Consider the following 25,505-nt stretch of genomic DNA (forward strand, 5'->3'; position numbering starts at 1 on the left):
ACTAGCATTCCATCCCCAGCAGAACTAGGTGGTAGCCAGGGCATCTCCTAGGCCCCATAAGCCGAGACAGGGACCCCTGGCTCAACAGAGGGTTCCCCCGGCTTGAATGTATATAGTTGCCACCACGAAAGTTAAAGAGGACCCCCACCAGACCATTCACAGTACCGCTCACATCAATGGTGCCCCTGTAATCACTCTATTTGATTCCGATGTAACTCTGTCTTTCATTGATTCTGTTATCTCATCTAAATAAGAATTAAACATAACTCTAATGCATGCCCCCTTAGTCGTAGCATACACTTTGGGTAAATTTGTGGAAACTGATAAAGTATGCAAAGCGTGCCTCATAACTCTCACAAATTACGAAGTGACTATGGACCTGATCGTCATGCTCATCAAACAGTTTGACATCATCCTTGGGATGGACTGGGTTACATTGGTACGTGTAGTTATGGACTGTCGCGACAAGACAGTTACTATATCCGTCCCTAGGTAGGCCTCCTTCACCCTGAAAGGGAGAGGCAGACGCGATATGTTTGAGAGCTTACAGGCTCTAGGAGAATCTAAAACAGCAGAAGCCACCTTCAGTCAGATACCAGTAGTACGATATTTTCCCGAGGTGTTCCAAGAAATACCGGGGCTACCCCTAGACGAGCGGTAGATTTTTATATTGACCTCAAGCCAAGGACCGCCCCCATATCACTGCCTCTGTTTCGCATGCCTCCTTGCGAGATGAAGGAGCTAAGGAGTCAGATTGATGAGTTACTAGCCCAAGGCTTCATCCACCCCAGCATTTCTTCTTGGGGAGCGCCAGTCCTCTTCATGAAAAAGAAGGACGGGTTGATGTGTCTCTATATAGATTACAGAAGACTGAACAACGTGATGATAAATAACAAATACCCCCTGTCATGCATCGATGACCTATTTGATCAGCTTAAGGATGGCAGATATTTCTCCAAGATAGATATGCGCTTGGGATACCATCAGGGATGAGGATATCCCTAAGACGGCATTCAGAACTCGTTATTGTCACTACGAGTTCTTGGTTATGTCGTTCGGCCTCACCAATGCCCCAGTCATGTTTATGGACCTGATGAACCGGGTATTCATGCCATACCTGGATTGGTTCGTAATTGTGTTCATTGACAATATTCTGGTTTACTCAAAGAGTCGAGAAGAACACGAGCAACACTTGTGCACAGTATTGAACACCCTGAAGGAGAACCAGTTGTATGCCAAGCTGAGCAAGTGCGAGTTCTGGGAAGAGGAAGTGAAGTTCCTTAGACATGTAGTGAAAGTGGAAGGAATAGCAGTCGATCCAGCCAAAGTGGAAGCAGTATTTAAGTGAGAGCAACCTACTACAGTCACTAAGGTTCAGAGTTTTCTGGGCATGGCAGGATACTACAGGCGCTTTATCAAGGAATTCTCTAGGATCGCGCAGCCGCTCACCTAATTAATGAAGAAGAACAACCGGTTTACGTGGGATGAGAACACGGAAGTGGCCTTCCAAGAGTTGAAGATGAGAATGACTTCCATGTCGGTGCTCACATTTCCATAAGAAGGAGAGATGTTCATGGTATACAGTGATGTGTCGAAGTTGGGACTAGGATGTGTACTAATGCAAAATGATAGGGTTATCGCCTACGCTTCGAGGCAGTTGGAGAAGCACGAAGAGAATTACCCAACGCACGATCTGGAATTGGTAGCAGTGGTATTTGCCCTAAAGATATGGAGACACTATCTCTATGGGGAAGAATTCCAGTTGTTCTGCGATCATAAGAGCCTAAAGTATATATTCATGCAGAAGGACTTGAACATGCACCAGCGTTGGTGGATGGAGACGCTCAAAGACTTCCACTTCGACATATGTTACCATCCGGGTAAGGCGAACTCCGTGGCTGATGCACTAAACTGGAAGAAGAAACATGAATTGATAGCCACCCTAATGATCAAGGAGTGGGAGATGATGAAGTTATTCAGGACTTCGACATCCAAGTCACCCTCGACGAGCCAGATACTTACGTGGCTCTTTTGACTACAGAGTCGACCCTGGTTCGCCAAGTAATCTCTTCCCAAGACTAGGATGTATGGCTTGACAAGATGAAGAAGAGGTGTAAGGGCGAAGAAATGCCCAATTGGAAGATTGGTAGTGACGACGGTCTTCAGTATCAGGGGCGAGCATGCATATCCAATAATGTCGACTTGAGGAGAGAAGTAATGGTAGAAGCCCATCATTCTAAGTTAGCTATCCACCCAGGTAGCATTAAAATGTACAATGACGTCAAGTGACAGTATTGGTGGAACAACATGAAGAGGGACATCGCAGGCTTTGTGGCAAGGTGTATGGTGTGTCAGAAGATCAAGGTTGAGCATCACAAGGCTATTGGCTTCCTTTAACCGTTGTTGCTGGCTGAATGGAAGTGGGACAGCATCTCCATGGACTTCATATCCAGCCTTCCTAGGACACAAAGGAAGCACGGCTTGATTTGGGTCATCGTTGATAGGCTGACAAAGGCTGCCTGGTTCCTTCCGATTCACACGACTGATTCTACTGATAGTTTGGCAAAGTTATACATTCGGGAAGTCGTGCGATCCTACGGAGTTCCACAGGAAATCATATCAGATCGAGACTTCAGGTTTACTTCCACCTTTTGGAAGAGGTTGCAAGAAGAGATGGGCACATAACTCAAGTTCAGTATGGTGTTTCACCTTCAGACAGACAGACAAACTGAATGGGTGAATCAGATCCTGGAAGACATGTTGAGAGCTTGCATTCTAGACTTCCAGGGTAACTGGGACAACCATTTAGCTCTGGCAGAGTTCGCATACAACAATGGCTTCCTGTCCAGCATAGGCATGGCATCATTTGAGGCTATTTATGGTCACCCTTGCCGAGCCCCTCAGTGCTGGGCAGAAGTTGGGGAGAGAAGTTTGTTAGGGCCCAAGATTGTCCAAGCTACTACTCAGGTCATTGATGTTGTTCAGAAATGACTGCGCACCGCTCAAAGCAGACAGAAGAGCTATGCGGATAATCAACGTCATGACTTGGAATTTCCAGTGGGCAACCATGAGCTCTTGAAGATTTCGCCTATGCTTGATGAGGTTTGGACAGAAAGGGAAGTTGGCACCATGATTCATTGGGCCGTTCGAAATCTCGAATCGTGTGGGAGCCGTAGCGTACCGCTTGGCACTGCCCACTGCCTTGGCTAACATTCACAATGTCTTCCACATATCCATGTTGAAGAAATATATGTCAGATGAGTCACATATCGTTAGTTGGGAGCAGGTCAAGCTCACTGAGGATGCTTCCTACACTGAGGAACCTATCCACATCCTGGATCGCAAGGAGCAGGTCTTACGGATGAAAACGATACTGCTGGTCAATGTTCTTTGGTGCCACATGGCGAGGAAGAAGCAACTTGGGAAAAGGAAGCAGAAGTGATGGAGAAGTACCCTCACCTGTTCAGCAACACACCATAGGTAATTTCGAGGGAGAAATTTTTTTTAAGGGGGTTAGATTGTAACACCCTCACTTCTGGTACGCAGGTGTTACCACTTAAACCGTAACAGGGTATTTCAAACTTGACAAACTAGCAACTTAAATCCAACGAATGCATGATGGGGCTCCCAGTCATCATTAAGGTCATCCATCAAAGGCCCTAGAAGCTGAGTTGAACCCTACATTAGTCAGGATGGTAACCTTGACTAAACACCTTAAGTTAAAACAATTTTCAAATCAGCTGATTGTAAAGAAACGGAACAATGCTCTAGTGATCGACCTTCGAGGGCTAGTGAATAGCCAACCAAGCACTCACTGCCTCTTAAATTCCCATTTAACTGTTGAAACAAATTCTCCGACCAATCCACCCGTTGGATCGAGGGGTATTGGCCATAAAAGGGCCTAGGACGTGCGATAAGCCCACCTGGGCCTCACATCTGCCCCATACTAGGCGAGGACTCCTAGAGGGGGCTCCTAAGATGGATGGATGAAGTGGATCTATCACAAACATCATGGTGGACCCCACACAAGGTGCGAGTACACCCAGTGCACCTGTGCACGAAGGGCACCCGGTCGGGTCAAGTAGGTTAAACCAGCTTTGATCGACCTATCTTAAAGAAAAATCAGGATTTCTCCCACTCATTTGAAATTTTGAATCTAACGAATGTCGACCTCCTAGGTGGCCCTCCCTAGCCACAATCTGGCCAATCCAAGCAGTTCATCAGATTCGTGAGGCCCATCCGACCAAAACCCTATAGGCTTACGGACCCATGCATAGAAACGTGGATTTGGGATTGGAACCAATCAAGACTGTATGAATGGCTAAGATCCTTGGATGGTGGACCAATAGGGGGCCACATGAGTGATCCAAGGTTGGTTTGGCCAGGCAATCCCAACCGTCCACTCACCGTTAGAGTGCACGTTCTCTCGCTGCCAAAAATGGTCGGGCAACCGTCTGCAACAAGAAAAGTAAAAAGAGGCTTTTTCCTTTTGAGAAATGGATGCTGGCATTGTTCTAGCCCTCCCCTGGGCTACATGGAGCAATCCATAACACCTTGCTAGACTCAGCCAATGTCAGAGCAGGCCAAGTAATGGTCTATCCCTCCTCATTCTCTTTCACCCAACAACACATGGCTGTTGGAGTTGCGTTCGGTTAGAATCAAGACTCAGATTTGGGCTGGAACCTGTTAAGCATGCTTGGTTGAGTTCAGTCCAGGGCCAACATCAAAACCAGTTGAGGATGTCATTCTGTTCAAGACCTGGCTGACAATCCAACTGTTGAATGGTGTTGTATCAGGTTTCCAGCAACAAAGTGGGATGAAACCATCCCTCGACCAAGATGAAAATGGCTTCCAGATTAGGCTGAAGAATGCCTCCATCAGGCTGTGTAACAGACTGAAATCCGACCTTCATCAGTCCGTCCAAAGGGGCTAGAAACCGGCCTTCATCAAGCTGTGTAGAAGGCTTCAAATGGGTCATATATGGAGTTGAAACCAGGCCCTTAGTGGGCCGTAAGTGAAGCTGTAATAGGCCTTTAAATGGGCCTTCAATCCGAGCTTAAATAGACTCTCAGCTAGGCCGTGCATTGGGCAGTAAAATGGGTTGGAAACTAGCCCAGAACTAGGCCGAAACCATCCCTGTGGGCCACAATGTAAATCATAGTGAGCCTCACCTTAAACGATAGTGGGCTGAACCAATCAGCCCAAACAACAGGTGGGCCAGACCATCAGACCAACCACACAACAGGTGGGCCGCACTTTGGCAAATCTCAGTGGGCCATGCCACGAACCACAATGGGCTCCACCAAGCTGGGCTATGGGCCACCTTTGGACTGCAGTTGGGATAGCAGGTTTGGGTTGGAACGAGTCCAGCCTAGCCCAACCTTTAGGCCATCATTAGGAGAAATGGCTGGGCCAAACTAGGCCCAGTCTAGCCTAGTTTCTAAACCACAGATGGGCAGCAATAGTTGGGCCAAACCAGGCCCAATTTAGGCCTTAGCTAAGGGCAAGTCTCAGGCCCAACCTAGGCCACATGTGGTTACAAATCTGGTGGGCCTGTTCGCCCTAACTCAGGCCCAAATTCACTTGATTATCTTGTCCTTACAAACCCTATCCATTCTAAAGGCTTGAATGTCTTCTAACACAAGTTATTATTTTGGGAATAACTCTAGGAGATTGCTTGTGTGATTTGAGCTGCAAAGTATACACAGGAACATGGGTCAAGGATGATAATACAACTCTACAAGGTGATGACTTCTCCCCTTAAGCTTTCCATCCCTAAACTAGGCTAGGGATAGCCTTTGCTATAACTACAAATGATGACCCAGAAATGGCTAATCATTCAGGTAGTTTGCTCGAACTTATGTCTTATAAGTGATTAGAATACTTGACTAGTTAACTTAAACTCATGTTAGAATACTTGGTTAGATTACTTAAGTCCATGTCTTAAAATTGGTTTGAATACTTGGTTAGTTAACTTAACACGTCTCAGACGGATTAAAAGACTCGATTAGTTTTCTTAAGTGTATGTGTTAGAATTGTCTGTGCTACTTGACTAGTTACTCAAACACATGAATTACATGTTTAGCTTCCTTGAGTACATGCTTTAGAACTGATAAGTTATGGTTACATGACTCTTGAATTACATATGCACATGAGTTTTGTTTTGACTATTGAATTATGCTTGAACCTCCACTCAATACCCTCATATTATTATATTGGTTGTAAGACACTCATGACTTGGAATCTCTCTAGAGGAACCTCCATTAAAGAGAGTCCGTACTTAGGGTGTAACGGAACTGGTTGTGATAAGATTAAACCCCCAACATGGAGGTTATGGTTAGTGGTAGTTTGATTCATGGGGCTTACCATCTATGGAGTGATTCCACCTACCTGACTATGGAATGAACCTTTTGACATTTAATGTCTTCCACACTTCATTCCTAGTCAACATATGATGGTAGTTTCCCATAAATTGAGAGTTGATTGACACGTGTTGATGGGTTCTATCCACACCTTAAGGTGGTAAACTCATGGGTCGAGGATAGTGGAATGGGACACTATGCCCGAGCCGTCGGCCTACACTGGATGACGAGCCCCCGTAGTGACCTTGAGCTTTATTAAACTAGCTGATTATAATTGGACTAATAATGTTTAGCGAATCATGCATACATCGCATATTTACGATGACAGGTGGATGTCTTCTATGCTATAGCACGTGCCTCCAAGTTATTGGGGTATCGTTTCGCAAGCTGCCAGACCACCAACTATCGATTTACATACATGATGTACGGTAGACAGTCATTATGTAGTACGTGATGTACGCACGTGATGTGCTTCGTTAATAGCCAGCCTTTGCATGGGTGAAGAGCCCAACTACCGAACGGATGAGCATCCCCGGGTCGATGATGCATTCACGCATCCATGCATATAATAAGACTGTATTTACTATGTTTTGTTTGCCTAGTTATTTTTACGTTATTTCTTGTCTAGGGCGGAGGTGTATAATCTTGATGAGAAATCACACTGAGCTGGCCACTCATTCTTCAATGTTCAACTGTACAGAGGATGCAAGTGTAGGGACGGACGAATACACAGTGGATTTCGGGATGGTTGCAGTCGTAATAGAGGAAGAGTTGTATGATAAGGAGCCACACCACGAAGCAGCTGCATACTTTGGGCTGAACTAGTAGATTTAGATATTATAGTTTACTTTGAACATTTTTATTTGAGGATTTGGATTTGGGGCCCCAGTTAAGTGGACCAGGATATTGTTCCTATTTTGGTTATATCTTATGCTACGCTTGATTCCCGCTATTTGCACTTTGACTTTATAAATGCCTCTTTATGATATGTTGACTCTTGGGTTTTCAAGAAACGAGTTGTATACTCGGGTCCCGAAAACCAGGGCGTTACAAGTTGGTATCAAATCGGAGTCTGAGATAACCAGGCTATGGGATCAACATATAAAATCCTTAAGGGATTAACTTAGGTGAAACTTAGGAATTTTCCCTTAGGAAGTAGCTAGGATGAACAAATATAGAAACAAAATACTTAGGCCCCCTCAGATATTACTAGAATAACACAATTGAACCTATGAAGGAATTCCCAATAGCTAGGAAGAATTTAGAGTATGAATTGAAGTCTTAGGTTCCCTAGAAAAGAACGTAGAATCCCTCAGGAAATGTTAAGTTAGTCATCTGAATCTAGAAATAGAAACTTTAGTCACCTTAGAATTACAACCAGGAGTACTGGTTAGGCTTAGGAACTAAATTTGTATGCCATGCGACAGGTGAGATAACAAGCCCTCTAACCCTTGTGTTGTTTCATAATTGACTAAAATCATTTTTTTCAATACCTGAACCATGAAATTTTGACCTCACAGGAAGTCATGCCACCTGTATTATGATCATAATGGACCCGTAGGGTCAACATACATCCCTTTTCGTCGACCGAGCACCAATGGGACCACAGCCTTATTTATATGCCAGGACTTCCACCTGGAGTGGCGAATATGGATACGGGATCTGAAGCCTTAGGGGATTCTCCTTCCCCTCAGGTTATTCCATCAGGGTTGCCCTTACAGTATTTCGAACAGAGGACACCTTCAGTTGATGCACTGTAGATTTAACCTCAGGGGTCGCTGCCTTTGCAACCTTTGCGCAGATGGCAACCGTTATGCAGCAGCAGTAAGATATGTTCGCACGACAGCAGCAAGATGTGCACGCGCTGATGATGGAGAATCTCAGGATAGGGACCGTAGGGCGGCATACCGAACAGAGATGTCAGGGGCGCAGACGTGTTCGATCACTTCCAGAGGCTCTAGCCACTGACCTTCGGGGGAGCACCCGACCTAGTTCAGGTGGAACATTGGTTGGCAAGGGTCGCCAAGATGATGTGGCCGTTAGAGTGCTCAGATGCCTAGATGGTCAGTCTGGCCACGTACCTGCTTGAAGGGGAGGTTGAGAACTAGTGGGAGAGTGTATAGAGTAGCATGCCATCTGGGTACGCTTGGACGTCGACTGACTTCAGGACGAAGTTCATAGAAAAATACTTCCCGCGATCATGCCGGAACGAGAAGATGGAGCAGTTCTTGTAGCTGGAGCAAGGGAACATGACTGTTACCCAGTATGAGGTGTGATTTGATGAGCTTTCCTAGTACGTGCCCAAGGCCCTTGAGGATGAGGAGTATAAGCTATAGAAATTTAAGGAGGGACTCAAGCTCGGGATATAGTCATGGTTGTGCGCATGGGATTTCAAGGATTTCTCGAAATTGGTAGATAAGATGATGAGAGTAAAAAAAGACTTCGAGTGCACTATCAAGTCACGCCCCCAGTTAGAGACACCCCGATTAGACCAAGGCAGGCTCCTCCTGCTCCCCCTGTCCCTGAGAAGAGGTTTAGGTTGATACATGCGCGAGCTCCGCCCATGCCCCCTGCAAGAACTGTGACTACTATGGCAGGGCAAACCACATTGCCTTGAACTGTTACAAAAGGATGAGGGATGAGGGAATCCCACTATAGGCAATCCATCCCCAGAAGAACCAAGTGGTAGCCAGGGTAGCTCCCAGGCCTCAGCAGCCCAGACAAGTACCCCTGGCTCAGCAGATGGTTCCCTCGCTCGAATGTATGCAGTTGCTGCCACGGAAGTTGAAGAGGACCCCCACCAAACCATTCATGGTACCGCTTACATCAATGGTACCCCTGTACTCACTCTATTTGATTCTGTGTAACTATGTCTTTCATTAATTCTGCTATTACATCTAAATTAGAATTGAACACAACTCGAATGCATGCCCCCTTAGTCGTAGCATCCCCTATTGGAAAATTCGTGGAAACTGATAAAGTATGCAAAGTGTGTCCCATAACTCTCGCAAATCGCGAAGTGACTATGGACCTGATCGCCATGCCCGTCAAACAGTTTGACATCATCCTTAGGATGGACTGGCTTACATTGGTACGTGTAGTTATAGACTGTCATGATAAGACAGTTACTATATCCGTCCCCGGGCAGGCCTCCTTCACCCTGAAAGGGAGAGGCAGACGAGATATGTTCGAGACCTTACAGTCTCTAGGAGAATCTAAAATAATAAAAGTCACCATCAGTCAGATACCTGTAGTATGAGATTTTCCCAAGGTGTTCTAAGAAATATCAGGGTTACCCCCTAGACGAGTGGTAGATTTTTGTATTGACCTCAAGCCAAGAACCGCCCCCATATCAATGCCTCCGTTTCGCATGCCTCCTTGTGAGATAGAGGAGCTGAAGAGTCAAATTGATGATTTACTAGCCCAAGGCTTCATCCACCCCAGCGTTTCTCCCTAAGGAGCGTCAATCCTCTTTGTGAAAAAGAAGGACGGGTCGATGCATCTTTGTATAGATTACAGAAGACTGAACGACGTGACGATAAAGAATAGATACTCACTGCCGCGCATTGACGACCTATTCGATCAGCTTAAGGATGACAGATATTTCTCCAAGATAGATCTGCACTCGGGATACCATCAGTAGAGGATCAGGGATGAGGATATCGCTAAGACGGCGTTCAGAATTTACTATTGGCACTAGGAGTTCTTAGTTATGTCATTCGGCCTCACCAATGCCCCAGCCGTGTTTATGGACCTAATGAACCGGGTATTCACGTCATACCTAGATCAGTTCATAATTGTGTTCATCAATGATATTCTGGTTTACACAAAGAGTCGAGAAGAATACGAGCAGCACTTATGCACAGTCTTGAACACCCTGAAGGAGAACCAGTTGTACGCCAAGCTGAGTAAGTTCAAGTTCTGTGAAGAGGAAGTGAAGTTCCTAGGACATGTAGTGAAAGTAGGAGGAATAGTAGTCGATCCAGCCAAAGTGGAAGCAGTATCAAAGTGAGAGCAGCCTGCTACAGTCACTACGGTTCGGAGTGTTCTGGGCATGGCAGGGTACTATAGGCGCTTTATTAAGGAATTCTCCAGGATCGCCCGACCGCTCACCCAATTGATGAAGAAGAAGAACCGGTTTACGTGGGATGAGAACACGGAAGCGGCCTTCTAAGAGTTAAAGATGAGACTGACTTCCACACTGGTGCTCACGCTTCCATAAGAAGGAGAGACGTTCGTGGTATATAGTGCTGCGTCGAAGTTGGGACTGGGATGTGTACTAATGCAAAACAATAGGGTAATCGCTTGCGCTTTGAGGCAGTTGAAGAAGCATGAAGAGAATTACCTGTCGCATGATCTAGAAATGGCAGCAGTGGTCTTAGCCCTGAAGATATGGAGACACTATCTCTATGGAGAAGAATTCCAGTTATTCTGTGACCATAAGAGCCTAAAGTATATATTCACACAGAAGGACTTGAACATGCGCTAGCATTGGTGGATGAAGACGCTCAAAGACTTCCACTTTGACATATCTTACTATCTAGGTAAGGCGAACTCCGTGGCTAATGCACTAAGGCGGAAGAAGAAACATGAATTGATAGCCACCCTAATGATCAAGGAGTGAGAGATGATCGAGTTCATTTAGGACTTCGACATCCAGCTCACCCTCGACGAGCTAGATGCTTACGTGGCACTTTTGACTGTAGAGCTGACCCTGGCTCACCAAGTAATCTCTTCCCAAGACCAGGATGAATGACTTGACAAGATGAAGAAGAGGTGTAAGGGTGAAGAAATGCCCGATTGCAGGAATGGTAGTGACGGCGGTCTTCGGTATTAGGGGCGAGTATGTGTACCCAACAATGCCAACTTGAGGAGAGAAGCAAAGGTAGAAGCCCATCATTCCAAGTTAGCTATCCACCCGAGTAGCACTACGATGTACAACGACGTCAAGAGACAGTATTGGTGGAACAACATGAAGAGGGACATCGCAGGCTTTGTGGCAATGTGTATGGTGTGTCAAAAGATCAAGGCCAAGCATCGCAAGCCTGCTGGCCTCCTTCAACTATTGCCGTTGGCTGAATGGAAGTGGGACAACATCTCCATGGACTTCATATTCGGCCTTCCTTGGACACAGAGGAAGCATGACTCAATTTGGGTCATCGTTGATTGGCTAACAAAGGCTACTCGGTTGCTTCCAATTCATACGACCGATTCTACCGATAATTTGGCAAAGTTATACATTCGGAAAGTCGTGCGATCCTACGGAGTTCGGCAGGAAATCATATCAGATCGAGACTCCAGGTTTACTTCCACCTTTTGGAAGAGGTTGCAGGAAGAGATGGGCATAGAACTCAAGTTCAATATGGCGTTTCACCCTCAGATAGACGGACAGATCGAGAGGGTGAATTAGATCCTAGAAGACATGTTGAGAGCTTGCGTTCTGGACTTCCAGGGTAACTGGGCAACCATTTGACTCTGACAGAATTCGCGTACAACAAAATCTTCCAGTCCAGCAAGGTCGTTACAGTATGAGGCTCTCTATAGTTGCTCTTGCTGAGCCCCTCAGTGTTGGGTAAAAGTTAGGGAGAGAAGTTTGTTAGGGCCTAAGCTTGTCTAAGCTACTACTCAGGTTATTGACGTTGTTCAGAAATGACTGCACACCACTCATGGCAGACAGAAGAGATATACGGATAATTGACGTCATGACTTGGAATTCGCAGTGGGCTATCATGTGTTCTTGAAGATTTTGCCTATGAAGGGCTTGATGAGGTTCGGGTGTTACCACTTAAACCCCGCACTTCTGGTACGCAGGTGTTACCACTTAAACCGTAACCGGGGATTTCAAACTCGACTAACAGGCAACTTAAATCCAACGAATGCAGGATGGGGCTCCCAGTCATTGTTAAGGCCGTCCATCAAAGGCCCTAAGTGTTAAGTTAAACCCTACATCAGTCAGGAAGGTAACCTTGACTAAACACCTTAACTTAAAACAGTTTTCAAATCAGCTGATTATAAAGAAACGGAACAATGCTCTAGTAATTGACCTTTGAGGGCTAGTGAATAGCCAACCAAGCACTCACTGCCTCTCAAATTCCCATTTAACTGATGAAATAAAATCTTAGACCTATACATCCATTGGATCGAGGGGTATTGGCTATAAAATGGCCTGGGAAGTGCCATACGGCCCACCTAGGCCTCACATCTGGCCCATACTAGGCCAGGACCCCTATAAGGGGCTCCCAAGATGGATGGACGAAGTGGATCTATCACAAACATCATGGTGGACCCCACACAAGGTGCGAGTACACCTAGTGCACCCATACACGAAGTGCACCGCTCGGGTCAAGCAGGTCAAACTAGCTTTGACCGACCCATCTTAAAGAAAAATAGGGATTTCTCCCACCCATTTAAAATTTTGAATCTGACGAACGTCGACCTCCTAGGCGGCCCACCCTGGCTGCTATCTGGCCAATCCAAGTCATTCATCACATTCGTGGGGGTCGTCCGACCAAAACCCTATAGGCTTACAGACCCATCCATAGAAACGTGGATTAGGGATCAGAACCAATCAAGATTGCACGAATGGCTAAGATCCTAGCTCCTCATCGAAAAATGGATATCAACACTGTTCTAGCCATCCGCTGGGCCACGTGGAGCAATCCTAGCCCCTCACCTTAGGGCGGTACGAGATAGAGAAGAGACACGCCTCCTCTCACGAGAAAATGGCAAAAATCGAAATATCTTGTGAGATATTCCGAAACTCACCTGAATGGCCCAAAAAGTGGGCCTCGCAGTGATCAACAACCCCATCTGGTCTGCTCAAACGGACCAGATCATGCTGAAATCCCTAGATGGTGATATGCCATTAATGGCCAGTCCATCTTCTCCATTAACCCATCTGACCCACGATCACAAGATGGGTCTCACCAGGGATAAAAATATGCTTTTCTAGTAGGCCATGGTAGCAGGAATCCATCCTAAGGCTCAGATGGACCCCATGCATAGCCCATCTTCAATAATGGCCGTTGCAAGAAGAGTTTTCCTCCCCAACCGTTGGATGAATCTCTCTCCTGCCTATAAAAAGGAGCTACTATTGCTCTCGGGATTCGCACCAAGAGAGAGAAGAAAAGAGAGAGAGAGAGAAAGGAAAAACAGAAAGAGAGAGAGAAAGAGAGAGAAGAGAGAGAATAGCAACTCGTTTGAGAGGGTGACCGAGTCAGCAGCTACTCAGTTCGACTCAGCCCATCTCTAGCTCGATGCAGTCATTTCCAATCACTCAGGAGAGTCGGGTTGCTGCCTCACTGAGTCCCGAGACCAGGAATCCCCCAGGTAAAGGCCTTGAGTTGCCTTGGTCAGTTTTTCTTTAACCAGCATAACACCTTGCTAACTTAGGAATGAATGTCCAGAGGGTCTGCTGTTGTAGCTGCAACTGAGTTGGGCCGACTCAGCCAACGTCGGAGCAGGCCGGGAAATGGTCTATCCCTCCTCGTTCTCTTTCACCCAACAACATATGGCTGTTGGAGTTGCGTTCGGTTAGAATCAGGACCTAGATTAGGGCTAGAACTTGTTAAGCATGCTTAGTTGAGTTCAGTCTAGGGCCAACATCAAAACCAGTTAAGGACGCCATTCTGTTTGAGGCCTGGCTGACAATCCAACTATTAAATGGTGTTGGATCAAGTTTTCAGCAACATAGTGGGATGAAACCATCCCTCAACCAGGCCGAAAACAGCTTCCAGATTGGGCTGAAGAAGGCTTCCATTAGGCTGTGTAATGGACTGAAATCTGACCTTCATCAGTTTGTCTGAAGGGGCTAGAAACTGGCCTTCATCAGGCCGTGCAGAGGGCCGAAAACTGGATTGAAACTAGGCCCTTAGTGGGCCGTAAGTGGAGCTGTAACAGGCCTTTAAATGGGACTTCGATCCAAGCTAAAATAGACTCTCAGCTTGCCCATGCATTGGGCAGTAAACTGGGCTGGAAACCAACCCAGAAGTGGGCCGAAACCAACCATGTGGGCCGTAATGTAAATCGTAGTGGACCTCACCTTAAATCGTAGTGGGCCTCACCTTAAATGACAGTGGGCTGAACTAATCAGCCCACGCAACAAGTGGGCCAGACCGTTAGACCAAGCACATAATAGGTGGGCCGCACTTAGACAAATCATAGTGGGCCACACCACGAATCACAATGGGCTTCACCAAGCTGGGTTGTGGGCCACCTCTAGACAGTAGTTGGGATAACAGGTCTGGGCCAAAACGAGTCCAGCCTAGCCCAACCTTTAGGCCATCACTAGGAGCAATGGCTGGGCCGAACTAGGCCCAGTCTAGCCTAGTTTCTGGACCATAGATGGGTAGCAACTATTGGGCCTAACTAGGCCCAATTTGGGCCTTAGATAAGGGCAAGTCTCAAGCCCAACCTAGGCCACGTGTGGATACAGAATCTGGTGGGCCTATTCGTCCTAATTCAGGCCCAAATTCACTTGACTATTGGGTCCATACAAACCCTATCCATTCCAAGGGCCTGAATGCCTTCTAACACAAGTTATTATTTTGAGAATAACTCTAGGAGATTGCTTGTGTGATTTGAGACGCAAAGTATACATGGGAACGTGGGTCAAGGACGATAATACAACTCTACAAGGTGATGACTTCTCCCCTTGAGCTTTCCATCTTTAAACTAGGCTAGGGATAGCCTTTACTATAACTACGAATGATGACCCAGAAATGGCTAATCATTCAGGTAGTTTGCTCGAACTTATGTCTTATAAGTGATTAGAATACTTGGTTAGTTTACTTAAACTCATGTTAGAATACTTGGTTAGATTACTTAAACTCATGTCTTAAAATTGATTTGAATACTTGGTTAGTTAACTTAACACATGTCTTAGACGGATTAAAAGACTCGATTAGTTTGCTTGAGTGTATGTGTTAGAATTGTCTAAGCTACTTGACTAGTTACTCAAACACATGAATTACATGTTTAGCTTCCTTGAGTACATGCTTTAGAACTGATAAGTTATGGTTACATGACTAGGCTAAGCTATATGTCCTAGAGGGGGGGTGAATAGGACAATGCCAAATAAAAACTTATAACAACGGAATAATAAATAATATTATAGCCAAAGTAAATCACAATGCAAGAAATTAAAATAACCTCAAAATTCAGTTCTTGAGAGGTTGATACAAATGTTATTCTAAGGACAACTTTACACCAAAAACAAAGTTTATGGTAGGACAACCTTATTTCTAGAAAGATCTTTGTATCAAGTCTCAAATCGAAGAGGAGTACAAAAAGAAATACAAACTGAATTGAAATAACTTGTAATAAAAAATGTATTGTTCTAGGGACAGCCATACACCATAAAAATGGCAGGGCAACCTTGCTGGAACAACTTTCAAATGAAATTGAAAATCAAGCTGATAAAGGAATAGCAGAAAATAAATTCTAAACTATTACAACATTCTCACAAAGCTTGAATTAAATTATTACAACATTCACCACCATATATACATCCCACAAAAGAATAATTAAAAATAAGAAGAATAAAACAATCAACCACAACACAAGGGTTTATAGTGGTTCGCCTGTGTGTTCACCAACTGTTAAACAATAGCCACACATAATTATACTCCACTCCTAATATCCTCACACAGGTGATATTAGCGTTAACTAACTATTAGGTTTTTACAGGTTCACCCAAAACCTTTACAATTGTGTCTTTGTCTGTGGGCTTACACAATTAAAAAACCCCACTTCTGAGTTTTCCTGGCTTTCCTCAGATAACCAAAATAACAAGATTTTTCTGACAAATCTTGAAAGAAACTAAAATAATAAAAAGAAATTTACAATATGTAAAATACCTGAATATCTTCTTCGTTGTAGCAGCCCGGTAGAACCAAATCAAAGTAGATGATTGAATGTCCAAGTTCAATGTCCAGTACTCGATTACAATGGTTCTAATTCTAATAGATTTTAAATTAAACCAAATAGGGCTTGCCTTAATTGATTTTGATTCCAAAGAAAGGGAATAACAATTCCTCTTATCAAATCAGATTGGAATAGCAGAAACAAAATCAATTAAATAAAGCTAAGGAAAGAGAATATTAAATAAGCACACTTAACTTAGATGGAGCACAGAATTATCTCTCAGAAGTTCGACGAAGATTGGCTTGAATACTTTAATTAATTCGATGATTTCTTCTGAGATTCGTGCACTATTTATAGGTGAGAAGATCGGGTCTTCGATTGTCTAGAGTGCTCTTCGACTAGTCGAAGCCATAACGAGATATTTAAAAATCCGTGCGGATATACTTTGACCGCTTCTACGATCGTCGTAGGTCACCTACGATCGGTCGTAGGTCCCGTAAACCTTCGCTGGACTTTGAGTCGAAGGTTGTACGATGGTTGAAGATCGGTCGACACTGTTCCTACGACTCGGTCGAACAGATTTCTGGACTAGTCGAAGGCTAGATTTTATCCTAATTTGTAACAAACTCACGACTGGTCGAGGAATATCTTAGACTGGTCGAAGCAAGTCTAGGACTAGTCGAAGAAGGCCTAGGACTAGTCGAAGAACAGACCAATCACATGTAAAATAAACATTCGGTTTATGTATCCGAAATGACCTACTTCTAAGGTCAACCTATGGTCAATCAAACCTCAAACATGAAGTATGGACATTGAAACATTCGGAACTTGAGACCTTGAAGTATAAGCCTTGTAATCTTGATGTAGATCAAACCTTGATGTAGCTCAATCTTGAAAGTGTATTAACTGCTTTGAAATCTTCCTGAATTCTTGCGGCTTGAGTCTTGTCTTGTGAGCTTTGCTTGTTGTGAGCTTAGCTTGGTCATGGAGTCATGAATGTTGATCCTTGAGAGAGCTTCACTTAAGCAGGTTATATATAACATAACAGTGATTTTGTCACCACAAACTTGAGTACATGCTTTAGAACTGATAAGTTATGGTTACATGACTCTCGAATTACATGTGTACATGAGTTTTATTTTAACTATTGAATTTTGCATGAACCTCCATACCATACCCTTGTATTATTGTATTGGTTGCAAGACAATCATGACTTGGTATCTCTCTAGGGGAACCTCCATTAAAGAGAGTCTGTACTTAAGGTGTAACGGAACTAATTGTGATAAGATTAGACCCCCAACATGGAGGTTATGGTTAGTGGCAGTTTGATTCATGGGGCTTACCATCTATGGAGTGATTCCACCAACCTGACTATGGAATGAACCTTTCAACATTTGTTATCGCCGCTGTTTATTCGCATTTGAATCATACATACTGTCTCACTTTAGTCGCTGCATTTAATGTCTTCAACACTTCATTCCTAGTTAGCACGCGATGGTAGTTTCCCATACATTGAGACTTGATTGGCCACGTGTTGATGGGTTCTATCCACACCCTAAGGCGGCAAACTCATAGGCTGGGGATGGTGGAATGGGAACTATGCCCAAGAAATTGGCCTATGCTGGGTGACGAGCCCCCCATAGTGACATTGAGCCTTATTAAATCGACTGATTGTAATTGAACTAATAATGGTTTGGCTAATCATGCATGCGTGGCATATTTACGATGACGGGTGGACATTTCTGGATGCTTTAACACATGCCCCCGAGTTATTAGGGTATCGTTTCGCTGGCTATCAGACCACCAACTATCGATTTACGTACGTGATATATGATAGGCAGTCATTATGCGGTACGTGATATACGCACGTGATGTGCTTCGCTAATGACCAGCCTTTGCATGGGTGACGAGTCCAACTGCCGAACGGATGAACATTCTCGGTTCGATGATGCATTCACGCATCCATGCATCTAATAAGACTGCATTTGCTATGTTTTGTTTGCCTGGATGTTTTGGGCTATTTCTTGTCTAGAGCGGCGGTGTGTAATCTTGAGGAAAAATCATACTGCGCTGGCCACTCATTTATTAATGTTCAACCATACAGAGGATGCAGGTATAAGGACGGACGTATACGCCACGGATCTCGGGACAATTGCAGTCGCAACTGAGGAAGAGTTGTACAATGAGAAGCCGTATCAGGAAGGAGTTACATACTTTGGGCTGAACCAGTAGGTTAGATGTTATAGTTTACTTTGAACATTTAAGACTTGAGGTTTTGTATTTGGACTCCCAGCTAAGTGGGCCAGAATATTGTTCTTATTTTGAGTATGGCTTATACTACGTTTGATTTTCGTTATTTGCACTTTGATCTTATATTGATTTTTCGAGACGTTACATATAACAAAAGTCATCCTCTGCTTGTCATAGGGGTGCATGGCTATTTGATTGTATGCCAAGTACGTATCCATGAAGCTTAGGAGTTTATGCCCGATAATGATGTCGATCGGCTGGTCATTCCTTGAAAGAGGGAAACTGTCCTTGGGGCATGCTTTCTTCAAGTCAGTGTAATCAACACAAACCTGCTACTTTCCATTGGACATTTTCACTACAATTGCGATCCAGTCGGGGCAGTATATGAAATTGCGGTAATGACTGCTTTAGTTGAAGTGGGAATATGCCAATATGTCCTACAGGGGGTGAATAGGACTTTTTAATATTTTATGTTAATTTAAAATCCTATCAAACTTATTCTGAGAATGAAAGTGCCTGGGTTTGTCAATTAGCATGATCGTTGAGTCAACTAGACAAAGGAGCCCCAATTATGAAGATTGATCAAGCGTCTGCCTCAACTGGAAGTGTGCCCGAACTCGCCACAGGTAAATCTTAGCCTCACATCCCATGTCCCAAAACACTAGGTAATTAAAACCCTTAAAATTTGAACAGAACACCATATGATTTTTGGTTAGAAAACTTTTTCAAACTTCAGGAAAATCTTTAAGTTTTCTACCTTTGTCAATTTATCGATAAGTTGTTCGATGAAATTGAACCCTGTTGTCGATGTCCTCGAAGCTCACGCAATCTTATCGAAATGAGGACCTAAAATGTCCAGCAACTACAATGATATCTAGACTGAATTATTGATGGATTGATGGACTCATCGATATCATCGAAGTTTGAATCTCGAGTCCATTGAGCCGACTCGATAAAATTGACATCAGGTTTAGTGTGTTCAAAATGTTACTAAGGAAAATCATGTAATCCTCAATATGTCGAAGTGCTCCTCGATATTATCAGAATCCCAATGATATTGGAAGCCCTTTGATGATATCGAATGGGACACATATCTTTCCACCAAGTTTTTCAAGTTGTTTTTTCTTGGATCGTGAGTCACTCAATAAAATTGAAATTCAAATATCGATCATATCGAGGCATGATCGATGTCATCGAAAGTGAACATAAACTGTCCAGCAAGCTTATAGGAAAATTCCTTGGAATTATCGATAAATCGACACTGCCCTCGATATCATTGATATTCAAATTCCGATGATTTCGAGTGATACTTGATCATATCATATACCTAAAAATTTTCAAAGGCAAGTGCTCACACATTTTCACATGTCGAGGAATCAAACCTCGTGTCGGTGAAATCGAAGTTCGAAATCTAATGACATCGACGCTTGTTCGATTTCCTTGACTAGTTGGCAAAAAGCTTCAAAAGTGTTAGACAGTTGAGTTCGCGTCATCGAGCAGTCAGTTGATGCTATCGATAGTATATGCTCGATGATGTTAACCCTGCTCGATGATATCGAACTCTGTAAAAAAATGTGACTATTTTATATCCATTGGAACCTTTTGGCTATTTAATGAGAGCTTGCCCTTGGTTGTTGAATAACGTTTAACCCTAAATCATATTCCCAAAGCCTCTTCTCTCATGAAAGTTCATCCTCCAATCCACCCTCATCATCGACATTCAATAGAGTAGATTGAGGAATGAACTTCCACATTCAAAGATCTTGCGGTTACCACCTTAATGACAAATCATTAAGCTGGGATGCCTTGAATGCATAGATGATTGGAATCGCTCTATCTCCCTTTTAGGAAAACATTTAATAGAGTAGGATTCCATCATAACCTTGACCCAACCCATCGCCATGTATTAGTACACTTCTGAGTTGCGGATCAAGGAAGCTGAAGATTCTTCATCATCAAAGGAAGAGATCTTCATCAATGCGCTAAACAGGGCTCATCTACTTAGCTGTAAGTCATTAGAGTCCAGAGGACCCTTGTGATCATTCCTTCTTAGGATTGGGTCTAAGGTGTTTCTCACCCCTTGCAAGTCCTCATAGGAGGCCTCCGGCGGGAGTGTACTTGTGTTGTGTAAACATGTTAGAGTCAGCCTAGTGTAGGTTGTACTGGTTTGAAGTGAACCTGATTTGAAACCTCCGGTTTGAGGTGAATTTATTGTGAAACCTTCGTTAGTGAGATCTGGTACACTCAAAGGTTGAGTTCATCCACCGGAAGTGGAGTAGACAAGTAGTCGAACCACTATAAAAATAACTGTGTTTGAGATGTTGTGTCAGCCTAAGTGCAGGTTGTACTGGTTAGAGGTGAACCTGATTTAAAACCTCCAGTTTGAGGTAAACCTGTTGTGAAACCTCCATTAGTGAGATCCGGTACACTCATGGGTTGAGTGCGTCTGCCGGAAGTGGAGTAGACAAGTAGTCGAACCACTATAAAAATGACTGTGTTTGAGATTGTTATTGTCTTCCATTACTTGTGTGATTTTCTTAAATACTTTTATATTTGATTATCTGAGATCACATCTCACACACAGTCACATCCATCATGAACTATGATTTGCATCTTGTTTATCTTTCAAATAGTTTTATAACTAGATCCTCTATTTGGCTTGGAAGTTATTAGAGTTGCTCTGAAGAAATCCTGATACATGCATATTTACTCAGGATAAGATTGATAGGATTTAAATAACCATAAAATATTAAAAGGTCCTATTCACCCTCCCCCCTAGGACATATTGGTGTATTCTCACTTCAAGTAAAGTGGTTATTACCGTAATTTCAATTGGTATCAGAGTTGGTCTCTCTTAAGGGCTTCACCGCCTAGAGAGTGATCTTGACTAAAGTTGGTAATATGGCCAAAGGAGAGGGCTCATCGGTCACTAGACCTCCAGTATTTGATGGATTAAATTATGTATACTGGAAGGCTAGAATGCATTACTTTCTGAGATCTTTGGATCATGATGTTTGGGATATAGTTGAAAGAGGATATTTGCCACCAATTGATCAAATTGTACTTGAAAATGACACAACTATCACCAAACTAAAAGCCAAAGAGATGTGGACATCATTCAATAAAGAAAAATAAACCTCTGAAGCTAAAGCTATGAATGCTATCTACTGTGCTGTGTCCCAAGAAGTTTTCAATCAAATCAGTATGTGTGGGACAGCCAAAGAAGCATGGGACTTGTTGAAAACAACCCATGAGGGAACAAGCACAGTAAAAAGGTCCAAATTACAACTCCTAACATCACAGTTTAAAAGTCTCATAATGGAAGAGCATGAGACCTTCATAGAATTTTTCATAAAATTGAACATCATTTGCAACTCCATGGGTAGATTAGGTGAGAACGTTTCGGTCCCAAAAATCTGTAGGAAAATACTAAGATCATTTCCGGAACGGTTCAATCCTAAAGTAACAACCATTGAAGAATGTAGAAACATAGATGAAATGAAAGTAGAAGAACTAGTAGGTTCCCTACAAATATTTGAACTACACTTCAAACAAATTCCTAAATCCAAAACTACTGTCCTCAAAACTTCAAAGAATATAACAAATGAGGACATTGAAAGTGAAAGAGAAAACAAATATGAGGAAGTGGCCTTGTTGGCACAACGGTTCAAAAAGTTCTTTCAGAAAAATCGTGGCCATCCATTTAAAGGAAGACAGGAGGACAACAAATATTTCACAAGTAAATCTAGTAAAAAGTCCAAGGAACCACAATGTTATACCTGTTGAAAGTTTGGGCACCTGTCCACCGAATGCCCGAATAAGAAAACCAAAGGAAAAGCGATGACAGCCACATGGGATGATATGGAAGAGTCAAACTCAAAATGTAGTGACTCAGATAGCGATGGAGACTAGAAATATCTGAAAATTCTTATGGTCTCTACTGCCTTAACTACTCCCATCGAAACTGAGAACAATGAAGAACCGCAAGCCATTGAATCATTTCCATCAGATAATGAGGAAACTGAGAAGGAAGAATAACAGGATAAACTACAGGATGCTTACAATCAACTCTACATTCATAGCATCAATATCCTTAAAAGACATGGATTAACTGAAAATAAAAATGAATTGCTGTAAAAAGACCTGTTTAAAACATTGGAAATCAATACACACCTAATTAATGATTTACAACAATATCACTCAGATAATGATAGACTAGAAAGAATCATTATCTTCCTTAAATCCGAGTCTGAAAAACTAAACAAATAGGTTGAGCTATTAAAAGATAAAAACATGGTCCTTCAAAATGAAAATCACACACTCCTGTTTAATTTAGAAGAATCTAGAAAATTTGCTAAGCTAAACTATAAGTTTTTCCAGAGTGGTGAGAAATTAGAAAAACTCTTAGATATAGGAAGACTCGAAAAGGACAAGAGTGGCTTAGGATATGATAAATTTAAAACAAAAACTAAAAATGCAGCACCAATGGCAGAAAAATATGCTACTTCAGGAAGTAAAACAAGAACTACTCTAGTTTGTCATTTATGTGGTGATTCGAGTTATTATAAGTTTGAATGCTTGTCACCTAGGAGGACACAACATAATTCTGGTCAAAATCATTTTAGAAAATTCAAAGCAACCAGAAAAATACAAGACGTAAAGAGTCCACCTAAGAATATGGATAGAAGAAATACACATCCATCACCACCTAGAATGAATAACAGAATGAAGTAGTTATTAAATCAAGTGGCTGAATTAAATAAGAAAACTAATGAATTTGTAAGACAAGGAAACACGATTCAGTTGCCCAACTTGATTAAAGAAACTAAAACTACAACAGTTAAAAATCCTGTCACAAAATGGGTAGTGAAAGAAAAGAAAATTTGTCTTGTTACTCACTTAAATCATATAACAGGCAATGATACTAAGTGGTACCTAGATAGTGAATGCTCAAGACATGTCGCAGGTGACAAATCCCTTCTCTCAAATTATTTAGATCTTAATGATGGGATAGTCACCTATGGAGATGGAAGCACCGCTAAGGTAATTGGACAGGGAATTATCAAAGGAATAAATTCGCTCAAAAATGAGAATGCCTTTTGCATAAAAGGATTGACACAATCTTCTGAGCATTTCTCAAATATGTGACAATGAGCATGTGGTTACATTCAACAAACAAGAATGTGAAATCCTAAACCTATCAGGTAAATCAATGATGATGGGTTGTCGTACAAATAACCACTGCTACATCATTAAAGGCAAAGGAAGGGCTAATCCATATGCTTAGAAACATTTGAAGATGGAAAAACATGTCCAGGTCATGCATCTGGATATGGATAGATGTTGAAAAGATGCAATTTTGACGAACTTTTAACGATACATCTGAGGACCCTCACCTCAATCTTTTTGTATATAAACATCTTGATGTTTATAATTTTGGATTGTACAATGCTTGTACAAATTTTTACTGTGTATACTGTTTGATTAAAGATATACTACATTATACATGAAAGTTTGTCGAAGTGATGAAAAATGAAAAATATTCACCCTCGATATGTCTGTCAATAAATCATGTGGATTATCAATTAAATCGACCAAGCATCGGTATCATCGACACCTCTTTGGAATTTGAAAAGTCACATGATTGATAATGTTATCGAGGACATCTTCGATCACATCAAATAGGGTACATCGAATCGAAGATCACCGCCCGATAAATAGCTGACAAGCATGAAAAATTTAGTTTTTGCTTCCCTGCTTGTTTTTTCTAGGCTCTTTTTCTATGGCTCTCGTCGTTTGTCAACCATATGCCATGTAAAGGGTCTTAAATCAGGTGATATCTAACACATACTCTTGATTCCTTAAAGTATACTTTGATGTGTTAAGGACTTCCTAGTTAAAAATTTCAGGTCGGTTCTCAAGGTCTTTAGATTCTTATTTCCTTTGACATTTCCTTCTGAGTTGTTTTAATGAGTAAGGAGAAAGGAAAATCTCCAGCCATCGGTGAGTCATCTCGGCCTATCAGAAAGAAAGTTGTGGCTTCAAGAGAAAGGGGAAGGGCTCAGTCTCAACGATCCCCTGCACGCCCACGGAGCTCCTCTACTCAGCAGTCATCTCATAGAGAAGCTCTGGTTCAAGCACCAGCACTGCCACATACTGCTATGGGTCCTCCTCCAACACTAGAACCACCATCCTTTACTGTCATAGTTGGAGATGATAGTGTTGAGATTACTGTAGAATCCATCACTAGCATTCTTGATTTAACTTTATCTTCAGTTGGATTGTCTGACCTTGATCTTAAAAATCCTATCACTCGGTCTACAATTACAAAATTCTTGTGTCAGTGCCGAGAGATCCCATGGTATCAAGGGAATGCCTTAAAAGCAAAATATATGCACCTTCGATACCGTATCTTGCATGGGATATTTTGTTCAAATGCTTATCTTTGTGGACCTAATCGCGCTGATCTTATCGGGTTCATGACCATGATTATGTACTGTGTTGCCATTGGAGTCAAACTTTGTCTACCTGCTTTGATCCTTCACCAAATAGCAAGTGTCATCCACCAGTCCAGAGCAGTATATTTGCCCTTTCCCTACATCATTCATGTAATCTGTGATACAATTGGTATTCCTCAAATAAATGATCCTGAGCATCCTCTCCAACACTTTACCAAGCTCAATATACAAAAATTGGACCTTGAATTTCATGACTATGTGGAAGAGGAATTTGAGGAGGCTATTCATGAAGGTGGAGAAATGGGGGAAGGCACAGCACCAACTGGTGGAGATCCTATGGAAACACAGCCAGTTCCAGATCCAAGTGGTTCGGCTCAGACCCAACATGTCAAGTTTCATCAAGATAGGGGTGGTGCAACACAGCGGGGACTAGCTTGGATAGAAGACAAGCTAGGGAGATATGATGCGAGGTTCTCAGCATTGGAAAAGATGATGTCTAGTGTACAGCAGTTTGTGCAGCAATTGGTAGATCTGATCACTTGCCATCGCGACGACACAACACCATCTTCCT

The sequence above is a fragment of the Magnolia sinica genome, chromosome 6 (assembly GCF_029962835.1).
Source record: "Magnolia sinica isolate HGM2019 chromosome 6, MsV1, whole genome shotgun sequence".
NCBI lineage: Eukaryota > Viridiplantae > Streptophyta > Magnoliopsida > Magnoliales > Magnoliaceae > Magnolia > Magnolia sinica.